At 41.3% G+C, this 24,413-nt stretch overlaps 1 long non-coding RNA gene across 2 annotated transcripts in view; it reads left to right on the top strand.

Moving 5' to 3' along the window:
- LOC147584329 (uncharacterized) overlaps nucleotides 1-24,413 on the top strand; it is a 251,125-nt gene that overhangs the window by 104,263 nt on the left and 122,449 nt on the right. The window lies entirely within an intron of this gene.

Genomic DNA, 24,413 nt, shown 5'->3' with positions numbered 1-24,413 from the left:
TCTTATAGACAGCAAATAGATGGGTCTTGTTTTTTATCCATTCTGATACCCTATGTCTTTTGGTTGGAGCATTTAGCCCATTTACATTCAGTGTTATTATTGAAAGATATGGGTTTAGAGTCATTGTGATGTCTGTAGGTTTCATGCTTGTAGTGATGTGTCTGGTACTTTGTGGTTCTTGCAACATTTCACTCAGAGAATCCCCCTTAGGATCTCTTGTAGGGATGGTTTAATGGTGATGAAATCCTTTCAGTTTTTGTTTGTTTGGGAAAACCTTTATCTCTCCTTCTATTCTGAATGACAGACTTGCTGGATAAAGGATTCTTGGCTGCATATTTTTTCTGTTTATCACATTGAAGATTTCCTGCCATTCCTTTCTGGCCTGCCAAGTTTCAGTAGATAGGTCCACCACTACTCTTATGGATCTACCTTTGTAAGTTAGAGCCTATTTATCCCTAGCTGCTTTCAGAGTTTTCTCTTTATCCTTGTATTTTGCCAGTTTCACTATGGTATGTCATGCAGAAGATCCATTCAAGTTACATCTGAAGGGAGTTCTCTCTGCCTATGGATTTCAATGCCTGTTTCCTTCTCCAGATCAGGGAAGTTCTCTGCTATGATTTGTTCATGTACACCTTCAGCCCCTTTCTCTCTCTTCTTCTTCTTCTGGAATTCCTATGATACAGATATTGTTCTGTTTGATTGCATCACTGAGTTCTCTAATTCTCCCCTCCTTACTCCTGGATTTTTTTATCTCTTTTTTTCTCAGCTTCCTCTTTTTCCATAATTTTATCTTCTAATTCACCTATTCTCTCCTCTGCCTCTTCAATCCGTGCTTTGGCTGCCTCCATTTTATTTTGCACCTCATTTATAGCATTTTTTAGCTCCTCATGACTGTTCCTTAGTCCCTTGATCTCTGTAGCAATAGATTCTCTGCTGTCCTCTGTGCTTTTTTCAAGCCCAGCAATTAATTTTATGACTATTATTCTAAATTCTTGTTCTGTTATATTGCTTAAATCGGTTTTGATCAATTCATTAGCTGTCGCTACTTCCTGGAAATTCTTTTGAGGAGAATTCTTCCGTTTTTTCATTGGATAGTCCCTGGAGTGGTGAGGAACTTTGGGGCATATCCCCTGTCCTGTCTGGAATAACTTGCGTTGGTGGGCAGGGCAGCAGTCAGACCCGATGTCTGCCCCCAGCCCGCCACTGGGGCCACAGTCAGACTAGTGTGTACCTTATCTTCCTCTCTCCCAGGGCAGGACTCACTATTAGCTGGGGTGGATCTGCAAGGTGCACACGGGTGGGAGGGGCAGGCTTAGCTTGCTTTGCCATAGGTGGTCCCCTGCGGGAGGGGCCCTGCAGCACCAGGAGGGAGGCAGTCCCGTTGGAGGGATGGATCCACAGAAGCACAGAGTTGGGCGTTTGCTCAGTGCAAGCAGGTTAGGTGACAGGAACTGGTTCTCTTTGGGATTTTGGCCGGGGGATGGGAGGGGGAGATGGCATTGCCAGTGCCTTTGTTCCCTGCCGATCTGAGCTCTGTCTTCTGGAGCTCAACACCTCTCACTCCCGGTGTCCTCTTGCCCTCCTGGTCTCCGAGCAGAGCTGTTGAGTTTTAACATTCCAGATGTTAAGTCTCACTGGCTGTCAGAACTCACGCAGTCTGGCCCCTCTGCTTTTGCAAGTCAGACTCGGGGATTCTGCCTTGCTGGGTGGGCTGCCCCTCCACCGCCCTGGCTCCCTCCCGCCAGTCTGTATAGCGTGCACCGCCTCTCCACCCTTCCTACCCTCTTCCGTGGGCCTCTTGTCTACACTTGGCTCCGGAGAGTCCGTTCTGCTAGGCTTCTGGCGGTTTTCTGGGTTATTTAGGCAGGTGTGGGTAGAATCTAAGTGATCAGCAGGACAAGGTGAGCCCAGCATCCTCCTATGCTGCCATCTTCTCCTATTCTTTTCACTTTTAAGTAGACAATCCACCTGGAACTGATTTTTGCCTATGGTGTGAGGTTATTATTATTATTATTATTATTATTATATGAGAATATCCAAATGATCAAGAACCATTGCTGAAACAGGTTTTCCTCTCCCAGGTGCTCTACAATAGAATTTTTGTCATAATCAAGCAATTGTGAACATGTGAATGTGAATCCTGAATACTTAATTCTGCCCCCCGGATTTCAGCCTGTTTATGCCTTTCTGGATTTAGTTTCTATAGTGCCTCCACAGTACTCGATTACTTAACTCTTAGCTTTCTCTAACAGAATCTGACCTATGTAGCTTTTTCACTGCCCAATATCCTTGCTTCAGAGTAGGTTTTTCACTCTGAATGCTATGCACACAGTAAGCAGGTCCTCAGTACGTTTGTTCCACAAATTGATGTTTTCCCCTCATTCTTACCCTCTTCTCCTTCCTCTCTTTTTTCCTGTTTTATCTTGATTATAGATTTGGAGAGACCAACTGAGGGAAGCACAGAAGCTAAACCTTCTGGGTAGCGAATGAGTGCCTTCCTTACATAAGCAAGGAGGAAAAAGTTGGCTGCTTTTGTGCCCGTTGCTTTCTTTGAAGCTCTAGGTTTAAGGAAGTGGGTAGAGGAGGTGGGTTAATTTCAGACTGTTGCCAGCAGACTGTCACTCCCCCAACATGCCAGCTGCTCCCCAGAGTGAGCATGTGTTATTTCTGAACATCAGAGGGACTTAGTCACCAATTCTAAAGTCTAAATTCATCTAATATTTGAATGAATGCTAATACCTGTTAGCCATTTTAGCAACATAAACATGTGTACACACAGTCACATGCCCGCATGTGCGCACACAAAGCTGAATGTACCTTAAATGCTAGTGGCTATGACTTACGATACTCTATCACTTCACAAGTAGTCACCATAGTAATTACAGGGACAAAGCAACATAACGATGGTAAGTGGTGTTGTCAAGAGAATCTTGCCTTTCTGCTAAACCATTTTATTTATTTTTTTTATTAAATTTTTTTGTTTAACGTTTATTTATTTTTGGGACAGAGAGAGACAGAGCATGAACGGGGGAGGGGCAGAGAGAGAGGGAGACACAGAATCGGAAGCAGGCTCCAGGCTCTGAGCCATCAGCCCAGAGCCTGACGCGGGGCTCGAACCCACGGACCGTGAGATCCTGACCTGAGCCGAAGTCGGACGCTCAACCGACTGAGCCACCCAGGCGCCCCTCTGCTAAACCATTTTAAATAAGCACATGCTATATGTCTCCTCACTACACAAATAAAACTTAACACTGTCCCTCCACCATTCCTTCCTCTCGAATTCAACTGTACCCTCTAAACCTTCTAATAATATAGAAATTCTAATATCTGATATAGATACTAGTGACATTGCTGCTGCTAATGGAATTTGATGTATTTTGGAGAAATTGCCAGGTATTCTAAGTTGTGTGTGTGTTTGTTTGTTTGTTTGTTTTTATATATACTAGGTCATTTTACCTTTATAATAGTCCTAGGAGGCAGTTACTATCCTCTTTCCTTCTTCCCACTTCCTCTGGAGCCACAAGGCTAGCAAGTCACGGAGTCAGGGCTAAAGCTAGGGCCTGCCACACTGCAGGAGGACTCACAGCCACAGTTTACCCTAGGGCCATAAGTCATGTCCATGGCATAGTGTCCTTTGGGCATCTGCACATAGTGAATGTCCTGTTCTCAGTGACCAAAGCATGGGTAAATGTGGCTGCGGGAGAGTTTGGTGGACAAACAGTGCTGTAACTCCCAATCTTGCTTCTGGTTGTAACTAGATAGCATGGCATAGGAATTCTGACTCCCTACCTTAGGCTGCAGAATTTCTCTTTTTTATTGCCAGGCATTCTCAACAGAGGCTTTTAGACAAGCTGCATTGACAATAATCTTTGCTCAGTGGTAAGGAAAGCTGAATTTCCCATTTGGAGAGAACGGACAATCTGTGACAATTAAGTTTTTCACTGTTGGACCAAGAAAAGTTAAAACTTACATGTGACTTTCTTCATTTCTTCCTTTCATCCTCCCTTTCCCTCTCCCTTCCGCTCTCTCTCTCTTTCTCTCTGAAGGTTTGGCTGCCATATTATCTGGAGCAAAGCATCAGGTTAAATGACCTTGTAGAGTCCTTTCTGGCCTATGATTTTAGGAATTAGTGACAACTTTCTGGAGAATTTGCCAAATCAGCAAAGAAAGCAATACTCCTTTCTTGCTTTGTTTGCTACCATTCCCTGCCATGGCCTCTGTCACCACCTTTCCTGCTCTCCTACTCTTTTTAAAGCAACAAGTCATGCTTTATCACAGCAGCGATCTATTTTCATTTCAACGTCAGCATGTGCTGTGCCCTCCACCCACAAGATCTCAGCCTCCCTTAGGCTACGCTTCTGTGGACCCTCTCCCTGGCCCTCTGGAATGTGTCTCAAACTGGATATCGGGTCCTTGAGTTCTGTAAGATTCTTTAAACGTAGTATATTTATTTCTTATGAAAATCTGAAACTTTTTTTTAGCCAGATAAAAGCCCCAAACTCTTTTTCACAAAGATAATTCATTTTTAAGAGACATTTTCATCAGGTTCATAAATCAGTGTGCCTCAAATCTGAATCCTGGAATCCTTACAGTCCACAGACACAGATGACCCCTCCTGAGGTCTTCCTTTGTCCCCTGTTGCACCAGCTCCTTGCCTTGTTGTGTGGTCTGTCTGATAATACTGTCCCTTTCCTTGTATCCTCTTTTTTCCTGCAGCCCCAAACTTCTCCCCCTACATTAATCCCTTTCTGAGTCCTTCTCTATTTCACGTATCCTTGTCATTTTCTGAGCCTCCCCTTCCTTCACCTTTCTCTATGACCTGATCTTTCCCCTCTACTCCTGGCAATTCCATTTCTGTGTATGGCTTTAAGGTTATTATTTGGCAAGGAATGGAAGAGCAGAGAAAGTCAGCCTGAGCTAACAAGCAGTCTGAGTAATGCAATAGTTAAAGAAATGTGATTTTCTTTTGGTGACACCGCACTGGAATTATATTGTAGGGAATTTAGTAAATCTTAAAGAAAAAGGAAATACGTAAAATGAGTAGTTCATTGTTTGAAGATGAAAATTGTTGCTAAAGACCTTCTTTAGAAGGGGGTCAGCATTTCTACAGTCGTACTATTTATTTGCGTAGTGAATCCTTCAAAAAAAAGTTTAATCGATGTGTCGATTATCTTACCATAAGCTTCATAAGGTCCATTCGTGTTGTTGTAAATGGCAAAATTTCATCCCTGTCTATGGCTGAGTAATATTACATATATCCATTATATATGTGATATATATATCACATTATATATATGTTATCACATCTTCTTTATCCGCTCATCTATGGATGAACACTTAGGTTGCTTCCATATTTTGGCTATTGTAAATAATGCTACAATAAACATAGGGGTGCAAATATCTTTTTGAATTGGTGCTTTTGTTTTCTTTGGGTAAATATCCAGTGGTGAAATTGCTGGATCATATGGTATTTATATTTTTAATTTTTTGAGGAACCTCTATACTGTTTTTCAGAATGGCTATACCAATTTACATTCCCATCAACAGTGCAGGAGGGTTCCCTTTCTCCACATCTTTGCCAATCCTGTTGTTTCTTGTGTTGTTGATTTTAGCCATTCTGACAGTTGTGAGGTGATACCTCACTGTGGTTTTGATGTGTATTACCCTGATGATCAGTGATATTGAGCATCTTTTCATATGTCTGTTGGGCATCTGGATGTCTGGAAAAATGTCTATTCATGTCCTCTTCCCATTTTTTAATGGGATTATTTGTTTTGGGGGGAGTTGAGTTGTAAGAGTTCTTTATATATTTTGGATATTAACCTCTTATCAGGTATGTCATTTGCAAATATCTTCTTCCATTCAGTACGTTGCCTTTTTGTTTAACTGATGATTTCTTTTGCTATACAAAAGGTTTATATTTTAGTAGAGTCCCAATAGTTTAGTTTTGCTTTTGTTTTTCTTGCCTGAGGAGGTATATCTAGAAAAATGTTGCTAAGACCAATGTCAAAGAAATTACTGCCCATAATCTCTTTTACGAACTTTATGGTTTCAGGTCTCATATTTAGGTCCTTTAATCCATTTGAGCCTATTTTTATGTATGGTACAAGAAAGCGGTATAGTTTCATTATTTTGCAAGTATCTGTCCAATTTTCCTGGCACCATTTGTTGAAGAGACTGACTTTTCCCCATTGTATGTTCTTGCCTCCTTTGTCGTAGATTAATTGACCGTAGATTAATTTCTTCACATCTTCTATCAGTTTTTGCTCTGAGCTATCTATTCAAGGATGTGTATGTGGCAAACAAGCTTACAAATATAGTATCTGCTTGTAGGACATAAGGTAGATTTGTTTCCTGATCAGTTTAATAAATATAGTATCTCCCTCTGAGGTAAAGGATAGGCAGGTTTGGTAGTTGTCCCATTTAAAAGATTGGGGTTTCGTGGGGCATCTGGGTAGCTCAGTCAGTTGAGTGTCTGATTCTTGATTTCAGCTTGGGTCATGATCCCAGGGTCATGGGACTGAGCCTTGTGTTCGGCTCTGTGCTGACTCTGGAGCCTGCTGAGGATTCTCTCCTTCCCTCTCTTTCTGCCCCACTCCCCTATTTGCATGAGCGTGCTCTCTTTCTCTAAAATAAAAATAAAAAAATAAGACAAAAGGTTAGGGTTTCCTGTGGGAGGTGATATAAGTGAAATAGGTGATGGGGATTAAAGAGCACACTTATCATGATGAGTACTGTGTAATGTATAGAATTGTTGAATCACTATATTGTACACTTGAAACTAAGTGTATGTTAACAATACCGGAATTAAAATAAAAAAACTTGGGGCGCCTGGGTGGCGCAGTCGGTTAAGCGTCCGACTTCAGCCAGGTCACGATCTCGCGGTCCGTGAGTTCGAGCCCCGCGTCGGGCTCTGGGCTGATGGCTCAGAGCCTGGAGCCTGTTTCCGATTCTGTGTCTCCCTCTCTCTCTGCCCCTCCCCCGTTCATGCTCTGTCTCTCTCTGTCCCAAAAATAAATAAACGTTGGAAAAAAAAAAATTAAAAAAAAAAACAAAAAAAAAAACTTAATAATAAAAAAAAGAGAGATTTCCTGAGTTTAGAGTTCCTAATCTGTGGCATAAACCCACTGTGTTTTCTGCATCACCTGGTGGGATTTGTGGAGCAAGGAAAATCAATTTGAACACGAAGCTCATGCTAGCTACTGTACCATGAGTAATAACATTCCAGTCCTTGACCCAGGGGTCTTGTGTCTTCTGCCAGAATCTTTGAACCTGTGGCAAGTTAACTTGTTATCTTGCAAGTAGGATAAAAATCTCAGACCCTTCACACTGAGAAACAGACTCTGAGAAGGAGATTTGCATGCACAAAGCCGATGGGGAATGCCCTTGAGATCAGCACCACTGTGAGAAGGAGGGAAGGTGGGCTGGGCTGAGGGAGAAGTTAAGCTTTTGAACTGTAGTACAGTTAGAGCAGAAGCCCCAGTCAATGCTAGAGGCAGTTCTAAAGCCAGGATGGACTTTCAGAGTTGTTCCCAATTGCAGTGAAGGGCTTTGAACTTTATGCTGTTTGCACAGACAAGTCTTTGGATTTGGGCTGCTCCCAGGAAGGAGGCTTGACCTGGGGTGAATCAGCCCACTTAGCTGGGGGCAATTGCAGGAGATGGACTCTGCTGAGAGCTCTCAGCTGCCATGAATCCTAGGAGCTAATGGAATGGGTGTAGGCAGGACAGTTTGGAGTTTCCTTTAATTCATCTCTTTCCTTTTTTTTTTTTAAGTTTATTTATTTATTTTTGAGAGAGGGAGAGACAGCAAGCACTCAAGCAGGGGAGGGGCAGAGAGGGAGGGAGGGAGGGAGAGAGAGAGAGAGAGAGAGATGCAGAGCTTGATCCCACTAACCCCAAGATCATGACCTGAGCCAAAATCAAGAGCTGGACACTTAACTGTCTGAGCCACCCAGGTGCTCCCTTCTCTCTCCTTATAAAGAAAGTTTCCAGACATCAGATTCTGCCTCTGTTTCCTCAGGAGTGTCCTTTATGGGTATTCTTTCCACTCCTCTTCCCTATCTTTCCCTTGGCACAGACTCCTGAGTGAGTGACAGGTTGCCATTCAGTCTGAGCCACCAGAGGAGGCTAGAGGCCTCTTCAGTTTTTTTTTCCCCCTGACCCGCCTGATACACCTTCTTCCTTGTCCATTTGAACATAAAGATTCTTCCAGAACTTGAGTTTTACTGAGCTATTTTTTCTCATTTTCAGCCTTCCATCCAAGAACCCTGAAGTTTCTCTTTTGCTTGCTAAGATCATGTAGCTACTCTGGCTTTAAACAGGTATTTGCAAACACCATCTATGGCCTAGGGATTGTGCTAGACACTTTGGATATAACAGATGGAAATACCTTCTGGTTTGCTCAGGAACAGTTCATTGAACTCAGAGCTCAATTCAATCAGCAGACACTGGTAGAGTTCCTACTTTGTGCAGGGTCTCCCTGAGACTTTGGGACAGTATAGTTAGAATGCTTATTTAGCTGCAAGAAACAGAGACCTGACTCAAAGTGACTTTAAAACTAAGACACCTATGAGGCCGACTGGGACTGCTGAGGTATAGCACTGGGTTCCTGAACTTAGAAAATCCCTCAGTCCTGGTCTGAGATGGGGCCTACCAGGCATGGTGCTTTTTTCTCAGTGGTGGGAGGTATAAGGTATTATGATTTGACCTTAATTTTAGGTGGGTTGTCTTGGCATGTCCCAGAGCATGGGACCCCTAAAATCTTCACAGCTGGAGCATGACCCTGTATCTTAGAGTTTTTCTTCCCATCCTCTGGAATTCAGTACTTTAAGAATCCCTCCAATATACTTGCTGCTTCTTGCCCATCCAGTCAAATTGATATGATATCATTAATATAGTAGACCAGCATGATATTCTGAACATTGTATGGTGGAACTCAGGACACTCTTAGAGCTCTCTTCAAAAATCCTTAAAAAAAAGAACCCTCTTCTTTAATTTCCAGATTCTGATCCTTTTATACACAAAACTTGAGTGAAGAGCTTATGTGTCATCAAAGTGGTTTTTAGACACCTACTTTGAAATATCAGTGTGGGTCTAACTTCAGAATATGTTGTCTACTGTCTTCATGCTGCAGCTAAAACTAGGCTAGCAAGAGCCGGATTTTCAATCCATATAAATGCCAGTTCCCTCCTTAAAAGAGCTCAGTTTTTAAAAAAATATTTATTTATTTATTTTGAAGGGGGCACAAGTAGGGGAGGGGCAGAGAGAGAGAGAATCCCAAGCAGGCTCCTCGCTGTCAGCGCAGAGCCCAGCGTGGGGCTCGATTCCACAAACCGTGGGATCGTGACCTGAGCTGAAATCAAGAGTCAGACAGAGCAACCCAGGTGCCCCTCAATTTTTTTTAAAATAAGAATAAACTTTTATCCTATTACCATTGAAAATAGGATCTCGTAAGTCATGTTTTAACCAGATTTAAAAAGTAACATTTCTGTTTATCTCAGTTCTTTGTATAAATTTTAAACCTGGCACAGGAGGCTTATTTACCACTCAGAGAAACCGAAGGGACACTTTAGTACATTGCAACCAGGGGATGGCAATGCTTTGGTCACAACCATGGGATTCCAATAAAAAGATATGCTCTAGGCATGGTTTACCTGAGGCTGAGCTCAAAAACCTCTCTGTTCTTTTTTTTTTTGAAATAAAATTTAATTCAATTGCTTTTTTTTGATATTTGAAATAAAGTTCAAGCTCCCTCCCATGGCTTTCAATGCACTGCCTTTCAATGCACTGCCTTTCAAACCCCTGCTCACTTATGCAACCTCAGTTCATGTCACTGCCCTCGTTGTGAATTGCATTTAGCCACAAGGCATTTCATTTCCCCAAATGAAGCACATTTCCTTCTCACCTATGGGTCTTTGCCTCTGCTGCTTCCTCAGAGTGGAAGGCTCTTCCATCAGCTATCACATAGCTGCCTCATTCTCATCCTTCAGGTCTCAGCTTGACAGTTTAAATATCACTTCTTCAGGGAATTCTTCTCTGTTGACTTCCTTGAAAGTGAGTCAACTCCCACCTGTCTTGTCCTCTATTACAGCAACCAGTATGTGAGCTTCATAGGACCTACCATAGCTTGTAATTGTTTCTCATCTGACCCTCCACTATACTGTCTGCTCCATGGGAGTGGGGACCATTTCTGTGTCTCGCCCTGTGCTACACCCAGAATCTTGTCTATTACCCTATGCATTCATTTTCCAGGGCTTCCATAACAAAGTACCACAAAGTACTTTTGTAACAAAATCTGGGGGGCTTAAAGACCAAAAATTGATTCCCTCACAATTCTGGAGGCTAGAAGTCCAAGACCAAAGTGTTGGTGGGATAGGTTTCTTCTGAGGCTTTCTCTTTGACTTGTGGATGGCCGTCTTCTCCCTGTGTCTTCCCATGGTCTTCCCTCTATGCATATCAGTCCTATTCTCCTCCTCTTATAAAGACACCAGTCATATTGGATTAGGGCCTACCCTAATGGCCTCATTTTAATTTAATTAACTGTTTAAATACCTTATCTCTAAATACAGTCACATCCTGAGGTACTAGAAGTTAGGACTTCAACATATGACTTTTAGGGGACACATTTCAGGCTATAAAACCCTGGCACACAGTGGACATTGCATAAGTGTCACTGAATGAATAAATGACTTCATAATCACCATAGTTCAAATACTGTAAAACAGAAAGGAAGCTTGATATTTATCTGAGTGTCCTGCTATTAGAGATGCTGGAGTGAGTGTTTAGATTGGCCAGTGGCATCTGTTTTTCTATAATCTCCAAAGGTGCTTCTTGTGCATAATCTTTTTTTTTTTTTTTTAATTTTTTTTTTTCAACGTTTATTTATTTTTGGGACAGAGAGAGACAGAGCATGAACAGGGGAGGGGCAGAGAGAGAGGGAGACACAGAATCGGAAACAGGCTCCAGGCTCTGAGCCATCAGCCCAGAGCCTGACGCGGGGCTCGAACTCCCGGACCGCGAGATCGTGACCTGGCTGAAGTCGGACGCTTAACCGACTGCGCCACCCAGGCGCCCCTTGTGCATAATCTTATGTATCACTCTTGAGTATCACAGATCCATTCCAATCCCTCTGACTTGGACAAACAAACAAAACTACAAAGCTTAGGGACTTGTCCAAGATCATACAACTAAGGAGTTGCAGATTTAATATGTAAAACGAAATGCCTGGCCTACTATGCTGTTTCCAATGCCTTACATTTATAAAGAGCCACATTTTCCTGGCTAATGCTAAAATTATCCACAATTTAGACTTTAAGTTAGGTGGGAAATTGAAGTCAGCACTCAAGGAGTACATCACTGTTCCTTCATTGGCCTAGGTCAATGGTTTGCAAAACAGGTATACTTGTTCAGTGGAGAAGCAAGTGTTAGCAAACCTCCTCCCTTTGTAACAAATTTGTGTTATATGTAGAATACAGTGATGGTCTACAGAATAGTGTGGCAATCACCTTTCTTCTCCTCCTGGGTTGGGCAGAGTAGAGAAGAGGGCTAGCCTTTGCTTTTGAGAGTATGTGGCAACATCTGAGAAGCCTTGAAAGCTGATGGTCACCTGCATACGATCCGAAATGACCACACTCCTTATTTCTATAAATCTCCCATCGTTCCACCACTGGTAGAAGAAAGGAAAAGGGGGAAGACATGATGACAATGCCCAGATAAATATTACCAGGGAGGCTATGTGTGCTGTCCTCTAAATTGGGAGTCTGCAGAGTTTGTACCCCCTTGTTCAGTCTCCCATTGTGAGCCCCTGTGATATCTAATGTGGGGAGCACAGGAATCGCCTTAAGTTAGGATGCCACTGGTACTCATTTTCTGGACTTTGAGGCCTCCTCAATCTGTGAGCCTGTCATTGAAGAGGGTGAGAGCTTCTGTAGCAGTGTCAGTAGAGGTGAATGAGGACAAACCGCTCAATGACTGCCTTCTATCATGCTAAGAAAGCTTTCGCCTACCGTTTTGTTTCTGGCTGGCCATGGGTAAATTATTAGAGTCAAGACATTACTGAAATAGCCTCTCCCCCTCTGAGCAAGGCTGTGTTGATGAGTGGGGAGGTGGGTGGGAGATATCTCACCCTATTTGTTTTGTGTTTTTTCTTGTTCTAAACTATATTATATGGTGGACTGAATGTTTTGATTACTGCTGATTCTGAGGTACTTGTGCCAGCCCTAAATTAGAGAGTCCTAATTGTTTTCTGATACAAACCGGCAGTTGGTATTGATTGTGATTACAGCTAGGGAGTTTGGGACTTTGGTTATTGATCAGCTCTGAACTCAGAGAACCTGTCTGCAGTGGAGAAACACAGGGATGGTCAGATCTCCTAATCCTTGCCTGCCTTTACCTCCCATCTCAGATTTCAAAGGGAATCTGTGGAGTAGAACATCCTCCAGGCAAACACCCATACTTTAGTGCTAGTGCTAGGAGATTTGCAAAATAGATAAAATGTTCACTTGTGTTTCTAGGATTATTTTGGGAAAAGGTTTAATTTATCATCATTTTGGTCCATCCAAGAATACTGGTGCATATTCACTAATCTACAACTTTTAAGTTAAAAAAAAATAGATTGAATCAGTACTTTTAAAATTATCTATGTATCATCATTTAAAAATATCTTTGTTTTCAATAACATTATTTTGATCTCAGTTTTTTGTTTTTTGTTTTTTGCATCATTTCTGGTGAATAATCCATTTGCTGGAAACTTGAGTTATAACAGATGGCATGAAATAGAAATGTTACCTCTGTAATTTAAAATCCATTTTCTTTCATTCCAGTTTATTTTTGAGGTATCTGCCTTGCAATCTCAGACTATGTAAATGTGTTTGTGACTTGGGTAAGAAATGTGCCACTGACTGGCATAACTGAATTGTAGAATAAATTTCCTTCTCCTTTTTCATCTTTATTAGGGCTGTGTCTAGACTGTGAACTGGCACCACCCATTTTGTGTTGCAGAGATCTATCTGATACCAGGAGGGACCATTAATAAGTCACAGACCAGACTGGCTTGAGTACTCTGGCCCATTAAAAACATCTTAGGGCCAGATAAACCCTGACCTCCCTAACAAAATGTGATTACCTGTTTCTTACTGCTTTACTTGCTCTCCAGATTCCTAAACTTAGGGCTGCGTTCCCAAGTGAGAACTCTTACTTGCGTTTTGTGACATTTGGCTTCTTTGATTCCTTAAACTTGATTTTGGCCTTGCACTAGAACTCCACCCCTTACCTCAGGGGCTAAAGAGATCCATTTCTTCTCTGGCATTATGTATCTTCATGTACCCCTGGTTTAGGCCTTGCTATGTTTTTTGTTTTTTAATGTTTATTTGTTTTTGAGAGAAGGAGAAAGAGCATGAGCAGGAGAGGGGCAGAGAGAAAGAGACACACACAGTATCTGAAGCATACTCCAGGCTCTGAGAGGTCAGCACAGAGCCTGATGTAGGGCTTGAACCCACAAACCGTGAGATCATTACCTTAGCTAAAGTCAGACGCTTAACAGACTGAGCCACCCAGGTCCCCCTAGGCCTTGCTATGTTTTAGGTCATATCAGTCACTACCCTATCAATTGACCCATTTGATGGGAAAATTTATAAAAGAGGCTACTCAGGTGGAATTGTAGTGAGTTTTCTTGGGTAGCTGACATCTTTCAGGGAGAGTTCCATAGAGAGTGATTATTTTAAATCTGTCCTGTAACTAGTCCATCTTCCTTTTATTCCATTCAAATAATATTTGTATTATTCTTCAATGTGCTGATTTCTAGTTAGCAGATCACATCTACTTTTATCCTCGGGTGTATTATGGACTCCTTATGTGACCTAGGTAGAGTTAGACATATGTATAATTATTCTCTTCTCTTCTGAAACAAGCTGGGGGAAAAAACCTGTACTTTTTTGATGTATCTAGCAAGATACTTTCTCTTAGGGGGAGAATTATGTTTGGAGAAATACCTAGATAAGCACTTGGGGTAGAAGGTGAGGCACCAAAGGTATGAGTGTCAGCTGGTGACAGAACTTGAGGAAAGATAGCAGACCAACATGAATGAGGAGAGGACTGTATTTGTCATTTTCATGAGAAAAGAGGTGATAAAGAAGAGAAGGATAGAAGGATAGGTACATGGACTCTGAGAGGGTTAAGGAACAAAAGGTGAACCCTTTCAGGTAAGATGACCACAAAAATTTGGGGGAGTAGGAGTGATTAATAGAGGTTTTTAGGTGACTTTCTTGTCCCATCTTCAATCTGAACCCTTCCTAGGAATCCCAGATATAAAAAAAAATAAGAATGTTTTGGGTAAGGGGTGCCTGGGTGGCTCAGTTACTTGAGCATCTGACTCTTGATTTAGGCTCAAGTCATGATCCCAGGGTCATCAAACTGAGACCTGGGCTGGGCTCCATGCTGAGCGTGGAGCCTGCTTGTGATTCTCTCTTTGCTTTCTCTCTCTCTGCCCCTTCCCCATTCACACTCCCTCTTTCTCTCAGAATAAATAAATAAACTTAAAAAGGATGTTTTGGGTAAGAATACATGGGTTTTTAAGCAGGTGAGTTGATTTCATGATTAAGTTGATTATGTTGAGGTGTCAGGTGAAGGAAATTCTCCTGAGATCGAAGAAAACACACCAGGGATTCTCAGACCCAGTTGTCTTGCAGAAGTATTGGAGTTCTGAAGGCCAGAGAACTGTATGAGATGAGACAACTTTACTCAGATCTCAAAAGGCTAAAGATTCCATCTAATATTTAGATTATACTCATATGTGGCCTGGATATTGGGTAAGAGGCTCAAGCTTCTGAGTAATAATAGCCTTTGGGCCAAAAAAAATCAGGAAGACGTTGATCTCTGGAAACTTTCAATTGCCAATTGATTAGTGTTAATCAAGGAACAGAAGAGTTCTAGGAAAGGCTCCTGGGGAGTCATCTCTGCCTACAAGGGAGAAAATTTGGCTGATTGCATTTATTCCACCTGATACTGTATTCTTTATGATCATGGGTTGGAGAGAGGGGATGGTGAGGATGGGTCTTGAAATGCACTGGAAAAGAATGCAGAGGTTTAGCTGAATAAAGCTGCTCTTTAACTCTAGATTTGGGATAGACATGTTGAATTATCTGTTTTCATGAGACAAATGTGCCATCATGAGGTCTAAAATTTTCAAGATTCTGTGGGTATGACTAACTTTTAACAGTGAGATTTATTTTTACTTATTTATTATTTTTAAGCTTATTTATTTATTTTGAGAGAGAGAGAGAGCACACTCATGAGCAGGACAGGGGCAGAGAGAGAGAGGTGGAGGGAGAGAATCACAAGCAGGCTCCATGCTGTCAGTGCAGAGTCGGACATAGGTCTCAATCGCATGAACCCTGAGATCATGACTTGAGCCAAAATCAAGAGTCAGACGCTTGACTGAGCCACTCAGGTACCCCCAAACAGTGAGATTTAATTCAGGAAATTTACTTCACACCTGCCATGCAAAAAGCACAGTGAAAAAACTCTGAAAGTACATAAGATAGAGTAAAAGAGACATTCTTGCTGGGGAGACCAGACATATCACCAAGGAGAACAAGGATTTTGGGTCTATGAATGGCAACTAGTCTAGTTGAGTGTGTGTTAAGGGAAATTGTGGAAGATAAGCCATGAAGGGAGGCAGAATTATTAACTTTATCTTTAGAATTCTGTTTTGAGATGTCAATTTTTCTTTACAGCTCAGTTGTCTACTTGCATTCCTCTTTTATTCAAAGAAAAAGAAAAACTGAATCAACACAGTGTTATGGAGTAAAATCTTGTGGGGAGAATTGTTGAAAAGGTTTACATAAACACACATATATTTTTTAATCTTTAAATCGTTTTTATTTTTACTTTTTTTTTTTTTTTTAATTTTTTTTCAACGTTTATTTATTTTTGGGACAGAGAGAGACAGAGCATGAACGGGGGAGGGGCAGAGAGAGAAGGAGACACAGAATCGGAAGCAGGCTCCAGGCTCTGAGCCATCAGCCCAGAGCCCGATGCGGGGCTCGAACTCACGGACCGCGAGATCGTGACCTGGCTGAAGTCGGACGCTTAACCGACTGCGCCACCCAGGCGCCCCTACTTTTTTGTTTTTATTATTTATTATTTTTATTTTTTATTTTAGAGAGAGAACATGAGGTGGGGGGGAGAGGGGCAGAGGGAGAAAGAAAGAGAATCCCAAGCAGGCCCCACACCCAGCACAGAGCTGGACACAGGGCTTGATCCCACAATCCTGGGATCATGACCTGAGCCAAAATAAGAATCAGTTGTTCAACCAACTGAGCCACCCAGGCACCCCATAAATTTTAAAACATTTTTTTAAATGGAATATAGTTGACATATAGTGTTAGTTTCAGGTCTACAATTATGTATGCTACAAAATGCTCTCCATAATAAATGTAATTACTGTAGAAAATTATTACAATAATATTGATTATATTACTTATGCTGTACCTTTCATCCCCGTGACTTATTTATTTTATAGTGGGAGGTGTGTACCTCCTAATCCCCTTCACCTATTTCATCCATACTCCCACCTCCTGTCTGCTGTAAGCACCAGTTTGTTCTGTACATTTATGAGTCTGTTTCTATTTTCGTTATTGTTGTTTGTATGTTAGTTCATTTGTTTTGTTTTTTAGATTCCACATGTAAGTTTTCATTTCTCTCTCTCTCTGTCTGACTTCTTTCATTTAGCATAATACCCTCTAGGTCCATCCATATTGTTGCAAGTGGCAAGATCTCACTCTTTTTTATGGCTGAGTAATACTCCATATTTTTATCCATTCATCTATGGATGGACACTGAAGTTGAAGTAGTGTTTTTGTTTTCCTCAGTTAGATACCAGTGTAGCACTACTGGCTCATGTGGTATTTCTGTTTTTCGTTTTTTTGTGGCATCTTCATACTATTTTCCATGGCGTCTGTACCAGTTTATATTCCCACCAATAGTGCAAGAGGGTTCTCTTTCCCACACTTTCCACCAACCCTTGATATATCTTGTCTTTTTGATTATAGCCATTCTAACAAGTGTGAGGCGATATCTCATTGTGGTTTTGTTTTGCATTTCCCTGATGATAAGTGATGTTGAGCATCCTTTCATGTATCTGTTGACCCTCTGTATGTCTTCTTTGGAAAATGTCTCTTCAGGTCTTCTGCCCATTTTTTAATGGGATTATTTGTATTTTTTTGAGTATTGAGTTGTATGAGTTCTTTACATATTTTGGACATTAATCCCATATCGGATATATCATTTGCAAATATCTTCTCCCATTCAGTAGGTTGCCTTTTTGTTTTGTTGATAGTTTCCTTTGCTGTGCAAGTTAGGAATTTTATGGTGTCAGGTTTACATTTAGGTCTTTAATCCATTTGGAGTTTATTTTTGTGTATGATATAAGAAAATGGTCCAGTTTCATTCTTTTGTGTGTAACTGCTCAGTTATCCCAATATCATTTACTGAAGAGACTACCTTTTCCTCACTGTATATTCTTGTCTCCTTTGCTATAGATTAATTGACCATGTAAACATGGGTTTATTTCTGGGCTCTCTATTACTTTCCATCAATCTATGTACTTATTTTTGTGTCAGTATCATACTGTTTTGATCACCCACATATATGTTTAAAGCACAAATTACACATGATAGCACAAGACCAAATTTGTGTCTTTCACACTTACAGGATGGATATTTGATAGTTTTGATATACTTTGGTACGTTTTCAGAAGGTTAGGCAGAGATGGGCTCCCTCCCTACCCCAATTCAGATGATTAAATTTCTGCCTATAAAATAATATTTTTTTAGCTAGAGTATTTTGTTTGCTTGAAACAGGTCTTTGGAAGGCAAGGAGAATACTAGTTTACCTTTGGGAGCCTTGAGATACTTCTTATCTGGATTACCTGGATTCAGGGATCTCAGAGGCCACAGTCCTGAAAAAGAGAGACCATGGGTAGGCTTAAGTCAATGAAATATCCCAGCAACTCTGGGTGTTTTATGACTTCTCACTGTCTTTGTGCAAATTGATCAGAACTGCCCTCTGTCCAGAATGTCAAGAATGAAGTTGTCCTCTGTACATGTGAGCAGTAACATGGAACTTAAAACCCCCAAAAGTGATCCATCTGTCTGTACAATTTAGTGACTTGACTTTTTGTGTCCCTTCCAAGGTTGAGCCATCGCTTCTGGGACTTAGATTCTAGGAGAACATGGTTCCCATCTATCATTTTACCTGTAGGCAGACATAGTTATAGACAGAGCTAATGTCTATGATGTAAGAACCAATTTTAACAAATCTACCTCTTAAATTACTCTTTGTGGTCTGGCTATGATGAATAACTTTTTGTTACCTAAAGACAGTAGATCTTAGTCAGAATTATTATTCTCATAAATTCCTGAGTTGGCTAGATCCTGATAATAAATACAACATGGAGTTCACTTTTGCAAATGAAATTTTAGTCCTGGGGCACCTGGGTGGCTCAGCCAGTTGAGCATTGACTCTTGATTTCAGCTCAGGTCATGATCTCACCATTATGAGATTAAGCCCTGTGTTGGGCTCTGCACTGACAGCATGGAGCATGCTTGGGATCCCCTCTCTCTCTCACTCTCTTTCTCTCTCTCTCCCTCGCCAGCTCACACGTACTCTGTGTCTCACAAAATAAATAAATGAATTTTTAAAAAAAGAAATTTTAGTCCTATTTCTTACTGATGAGCAAAAATGATTGCAGATAATCCCAATACTTCAAATGATTATCAATAACTTGAACTAAGCATGACCCTGCTTCAAAATGTGTCCTTGGAATTCTGCTTTCAGCCTCACTTTAGGCTTTTGTCCTTCCATATGATATTACAATCATGAAAGAACACGAATTCCTTTATATTAAAGGACTCTTGAATGTTTCTGGATTCTCTAATGATGTTGAATGTTTTTACCCCAAAATTTAACCATAAAACAAGGCAAAGTTTTCTTCTATTTTTTTTCTTTGCATCCACCCAGGAGCTACTGGTAGTGATCATATGAGAACAAAGGCTCTTGGTGTATAAAAACCCTCAAATGCCAAGCTTCTGGCTGCTTGTCCTCTGCTGGAGTCCTTGTCCTTATCCTCTGGGGCAAATCATGTAGTAATTAATCAGTTTGATTAATACATACATTAAGAAATGAGTACCCATGTTGCCAAATAAACTGGAAAAAGAAATAGCAGCTCCTTTGCTGGCTGTAGTGTTATATTGCTTGGGATAGAATTTTAAGTGCAAATGCAGATGGCTCTTAAAACAATATAAAGAGCATTTAGATCCTTGAGCTGAGGCTGCAGATAAATTTTGAGGCAGAGGGGGAGTCTGGGTGCCTCAGTCCGTTAAGCATCCGACTCTTGATTTCGGCTCAGGTCACGATCTCACAGTTCGTGAATTCTAGCCCTGCATTGGGCTCTTCGCTGACATTGCAGAACCTGCTTGGGATTCTCTCTCTCATCTCTCTTTCTGCCCCTCCTCACTCTCTCTCTCTCTCTCAAAAATAAATGAATTAAAAAATTTTTTGAGGCAGAGTATGGAAGAGTGGTCTCCAGACAGCCAATCCGATTTGTCTCCAGTCTCCCAGCTGACATTCTAAGGTGGCTCTCTACCTCATTCAGTGAAGCTCAGAGTTCTTCACAGCATCCTGGAAAAAGGTGACTGCATGCCTTTCTGTGTTATTTCATTTCTTAAAAATTTTTTGAAGCTATAAAGCTCTCTAATATATTATTATGTCATATGTAGTAGGTTGAATAGTGTCCCACAAATTCACATCCATCTGGGACCTCACCTTGTGATCTTACTTGGAATTAGAATTTTCACAGATGTAATTAGTTAAAATGAAGTCATAGTGGATTAGGGTGTGTCCTAAATCCAGTGACTGATGTTCTTATAAGAGGACACTCATATACAGGGGCAAACAAGAAAGAAGGCTATATAAGGCCTTGGAGTGATGCAGCCTTAACCCAAGGAATGCCAAGGATTGCTGACCACCACCAGATGCTAGAAAAGAGGAGGGAACAGATTCTCCCTTGGAGCATCCAGAAGAAACCAATCCTGCTGACACATTGATTTCAGACTTCCAGCCTCTAGAACTGGGCGAGAATAAATTTCCATTGTTTTAAGCCACCCGGTTTCTGATAACTTGTTAAGGTAGTCCTAGGAAACTAATATACTATCCTTCAACCACTTTAAGGATGATACCACCTTGTGTACTAGAAAATATATGAAGAAAAACAAACAAAAGTTGTACATGATACCCCATGAGTGTTCAAAGGGTTTTTGTGTCTGTCTGATTTGGCTGATCATGTGTCTATTTGACCAGCTCACTTTCTTTGGTTAGGATAGGCACATGTGGCTCTGGAAGAGATACTGGGGTCATACTTGGCTTCAGAGGAAATAGTCACATATGGACATATATGGTAAGAATCTGCTTTAGTTGCAGGTAACCTAAAAATGAAATCCAAATGAGATTTAAAAGATATCATAATGTCTACATCTCTCAGATTTCTTTCCCTTTTTCTGTTGGCTTCATTCTCTCCTCCTACAGATGGCTTCTCCATGGAAGCTTCTTTCTAGGGAGCGACAGGGAACATGGATGCAAGCAAATTCAGTTTATTTTGTCCTCACAGACACATTTTGCAGTGATGGTGATTCTTAACTGGGGTTCATTTTCCACTGCCAAGGGTTTTTTGGCAATGTCTGGAAATATTTTTGCTTGTCACAATTGGGACTCATTACTGGAAATGCTAATATACATCCTAAAATGCATAGGACGGACCCCCCCCCCAACAACAAATAATTACCTATACTAAAAAGTTAACAGGGATGATATTGAAAAACCTTGTCATAGGTTATCTTTCCTGAAAGCACTGGTGGAGATGTTTGTAGGTGATTCTGATTGGCCCAGTTTTAGCCATGTGTCCACCTTGAGCTAATCAGAGTAGCCACAGTAACAACCCCTGGCTATACCACTGATAAGGTGCAGGGTCATATGTCCAACCCCATTTATACTACATAGAAGAGGGTGATCCCCAAGGGGAGAATAGATGCACATGACAAATTTGGTTTAAGGAGACAGGAGGAGAAGCGCTGACTCTTGACTGTTCAATAGTACTTAAAAGAAGGCGGATGATCTTGATCAGGACACATCTCCCAAGCAGCACATCAGGGCTTTATTATTCCTTCAACAAATGCTTACAGAAGATCCAGTCTGTGTGGCCTCTGTGCCAAGTGCGGGGCCCACAGTGGTGAGCTTCAATGTCAATAGTACTCCACTATGGTGACCCTTGTGGATAATGGAGGAGGTAGGTATAAATAAACACCCACATAAAAGTGAAGTAAGTGGCAAGAAGGCAAAGTGCCCTGAAAGAGAGCAATGGGAATGACTTATCTTGGGTAGATGGGATGCTTGCTGTCTGGCGTTTGTGAGAGCAAAGACGATAACTTTGTGTTTGTGCAGAAATGTCAGCTGGTGGTTGCTGGTATGGACCAGGGTTAGCTCTAAGCTAGACAGATCCTCTTCAAACCATCATATGTTTTGAAAGGCAGGTGGTGGTTCATTTTTTGTTTCTTTAAACTGATTCTGCGTGAGCCAGAAAGAAAAGAGATGAAGCAAACTATCTCAATTGTTCCAATTTAGTAGAAGCTTGAAGGAAGACAGAACATTAAAAGTACATTGAGGAGGCCTAACCTAAGAACTACTAGCATGGGCCTATAACAAGGTGTCTGAGTCTTGTCCCTGCATGGACAGCCTTGTCCCTGCTCCTTCCCATCCCTTAGGAGGACCATTGCTGGAAAAGGCTTGATTTAAGTGTGTGATGCTCTTTGCTTCAGCCAGAGAATGCCAATGTTAGTTGGGGATGAGTCAGAAAGGGAATGTGACTTTTTATTTATTTATTTTTCTAAATATTTATTCTTGAAAGAGAGAGAGAGAGAGAGAGAGCACGCTAGTGGGGGAGGGTCAGAGAGAGGGAGATACAGAATCCAAAGCAGGCTTCAGGCTCCGAGCTGTCAGCACCAGAGCCTAATGTGGGGCTTGGACCCACGAACCATGAGATCATCACCTGAGCTGAAGTTGGACACTTAACCTACTGAGCCACCCAAGTACCCCAGAACATGACTTTTTAAAAAATAATAGCTTTATAAAGGTTTTGGCAGATACCATAATATTCACCCATTTAAATTTTATAACTCAATGGTTTTTAGTATATTCATAGGTGTATGTAAGTTGACTGTAAGTTCATTTTAGAGAATTTTCATCACCTCCAAAAGATTGCCCATCACGACACGTTCCCTCTTCTAGCACTAGGCAACCTCCAATCTACTTTCTGTTCCTATAGATTTGCCTGTTCCGGACATTCCATGCAGATGGAATTATACAATATGTGGCCCTTTGCGTCTGGCTTCTTTTACTTAGCATGTTTTCAAGGTTCATCCACCTTGTAGCATGTGTCAGTACCTCATTCATTTTTATGGCTGAAATATATTTCATTGTATGAACGTTCCACGTTTTATCCATTCATCTTTTGACGGACATTTGGGTAGTTTCCAGCAGTGATTTTTATTAATTAGTTGTATGTGTCAGATGAGCAAAGGAAGTGGTAAGTCCAGATCTGTCCCTTAGTTTTGTTACTTATGAGCCACACTGGCTACAGGGTTGGAGAGAGAAATCTCCCTGACTGCTGACTCAGGGCTTATTAGTACATTTCGGTCATTAGTGATTTTCCTTCCTCTCCTATCATGGACATCTGGATTTAGTTATGCCAGCCACTAAGCCCTTTCCACAATTCTCTTGGTTTCTGTTTTGTCCTCACCTCTAACACTGTGGATTTATCATTGCTGGTGGTTTTGGCTTTATGAGCCGCTGACATACTTGTTTAAATGCTAGATAACCACTCCAGCAGTGCAGAGGTTTTCAGTACATTCTTGTATAATAAACTCCTACAAAGATGCCTCATTTTGTACTTAAAAGCTCTTTGACATTCAACAATGTCATTTAGTGTTAAGGATTCCTATAGGCATAATGTTTTTATAATTTGCAAAAACACACTGACATATCCCATCTGATTTTAATTCCTGTACTGAGAGGTAAGATGGTGGCCGTTACTGTTCTCATTTGGCACGGAAATGGAGGCTTGGAAGCCTGAGGCAGCCACAGCTTTGGCTCCAGAATCAAGTTTCCTGACCAACCCTCTCTTCCTCTTTTCTGAGGTCCCACAAGGGTTTCCACAGTGCAGTGCTAACCACAGCAAAATGTAACAGAATTGGTCTGTGAATGACAAGCTGTCTGGTCCTGACCACTCTCCCTGCTACCTCAGCAGGAATCTTAAGAATTATCCTTCTTATTGGGGCGCCTGGGTGGCGCAGTCGGTTAAGCGTCCGGCTTCAGCCAGGTCACGATCTCGCGGTCCGTGAGTTCGAGCCCCGCGTCAGGCTCTGGGCTGATGGTTCAGAGCCTGGAGCCTGTTTCCGATTCTGTGTCTCCCTCTCTCTCTGCCCCTCCTCCGTTCATGCTCTGTCTCTCTCTGTCCCAAAAATAAATAAAAACGTTGAAAAAAAAAATTTTTTAAATAAAAAAAAAAAAAAAAAAAAAAAGAATTATCCTTCTTATTTGGAGGTAGCAGTGACATCTGTGTTCCCGCTTGCCTTTGCTGTGGTACCACAGATGTAGCTACATCACTTAGTTTAAACAGGGGGGGTGAGGGGATCGGCATGGTCTTGTTGACTAGCTAATTACAGTGGTTGAGCACATGCTCTTATTTCTGTCGATGCACTGTGGGAGTGTGAGGACTAGAAAATGGTATGTCTGCAGGAAAGATAACAAGTGGGCTACAGGGAGAGTTGCTCTTGGTGGTGTTTTGTTTGTTTAACATTATTGTGAGAGGTAAATGGTTTCTGATTTCAGTATTTCCCATTAAATTGCTGCTGGAACACTAGGAGAGCATGCATAGCATGAATACATGTTTTGACCTTAAGTTTTAGTTTCTTTTTCCCCCCTAAGCCCAAGCTACTGTTAAATAATATTCTAGGAATTTCTCAGTGCTGTCTTGTCCATGAATCGTTGTTAATTGTTTTTCTTGTGAAGGGAGGCAAAGTTGGGAATAACCACTGTTGCCTTCTTGGTGATATCACTCTCCTAAATATGTAAATTAATATGTGTCTTATCTCTTTCATTTATCCTTCTCAACATCTCACAAAGCAAGTGGTAAAATTGTACCTATTCCCCCATCTGCCTCACAAAAGACATAAAATCACACAGAATAATATCACCACCACCACCACCACCAAGCAACCAGAATACCAAGGAGTCTGGATGAGCATCCAGAAAAACAAGAATTGCCTCTATTTGATCTAAGTGTATTCTGCCTGGGAAATTCCA

This window comes from Puma concolor, chromosome A1, assembly GCF_028749965.1.
Source record: "Puma concolor isolate L17-30 chromosome A1, mPumCon1.1.hap2, whole genome shotgun sequence".
Taxonomy (NCBI): Eukaryota; Metazoa; Chordata; class Mammalia; order Carnivora; family Felidae; genus Puma; species Puma concolor.
The sequence above is the reverse complement of the archived record's forward strand: the minus strand, read 5'-3'. Positions and strand labels throughout refer to the sequence as shown.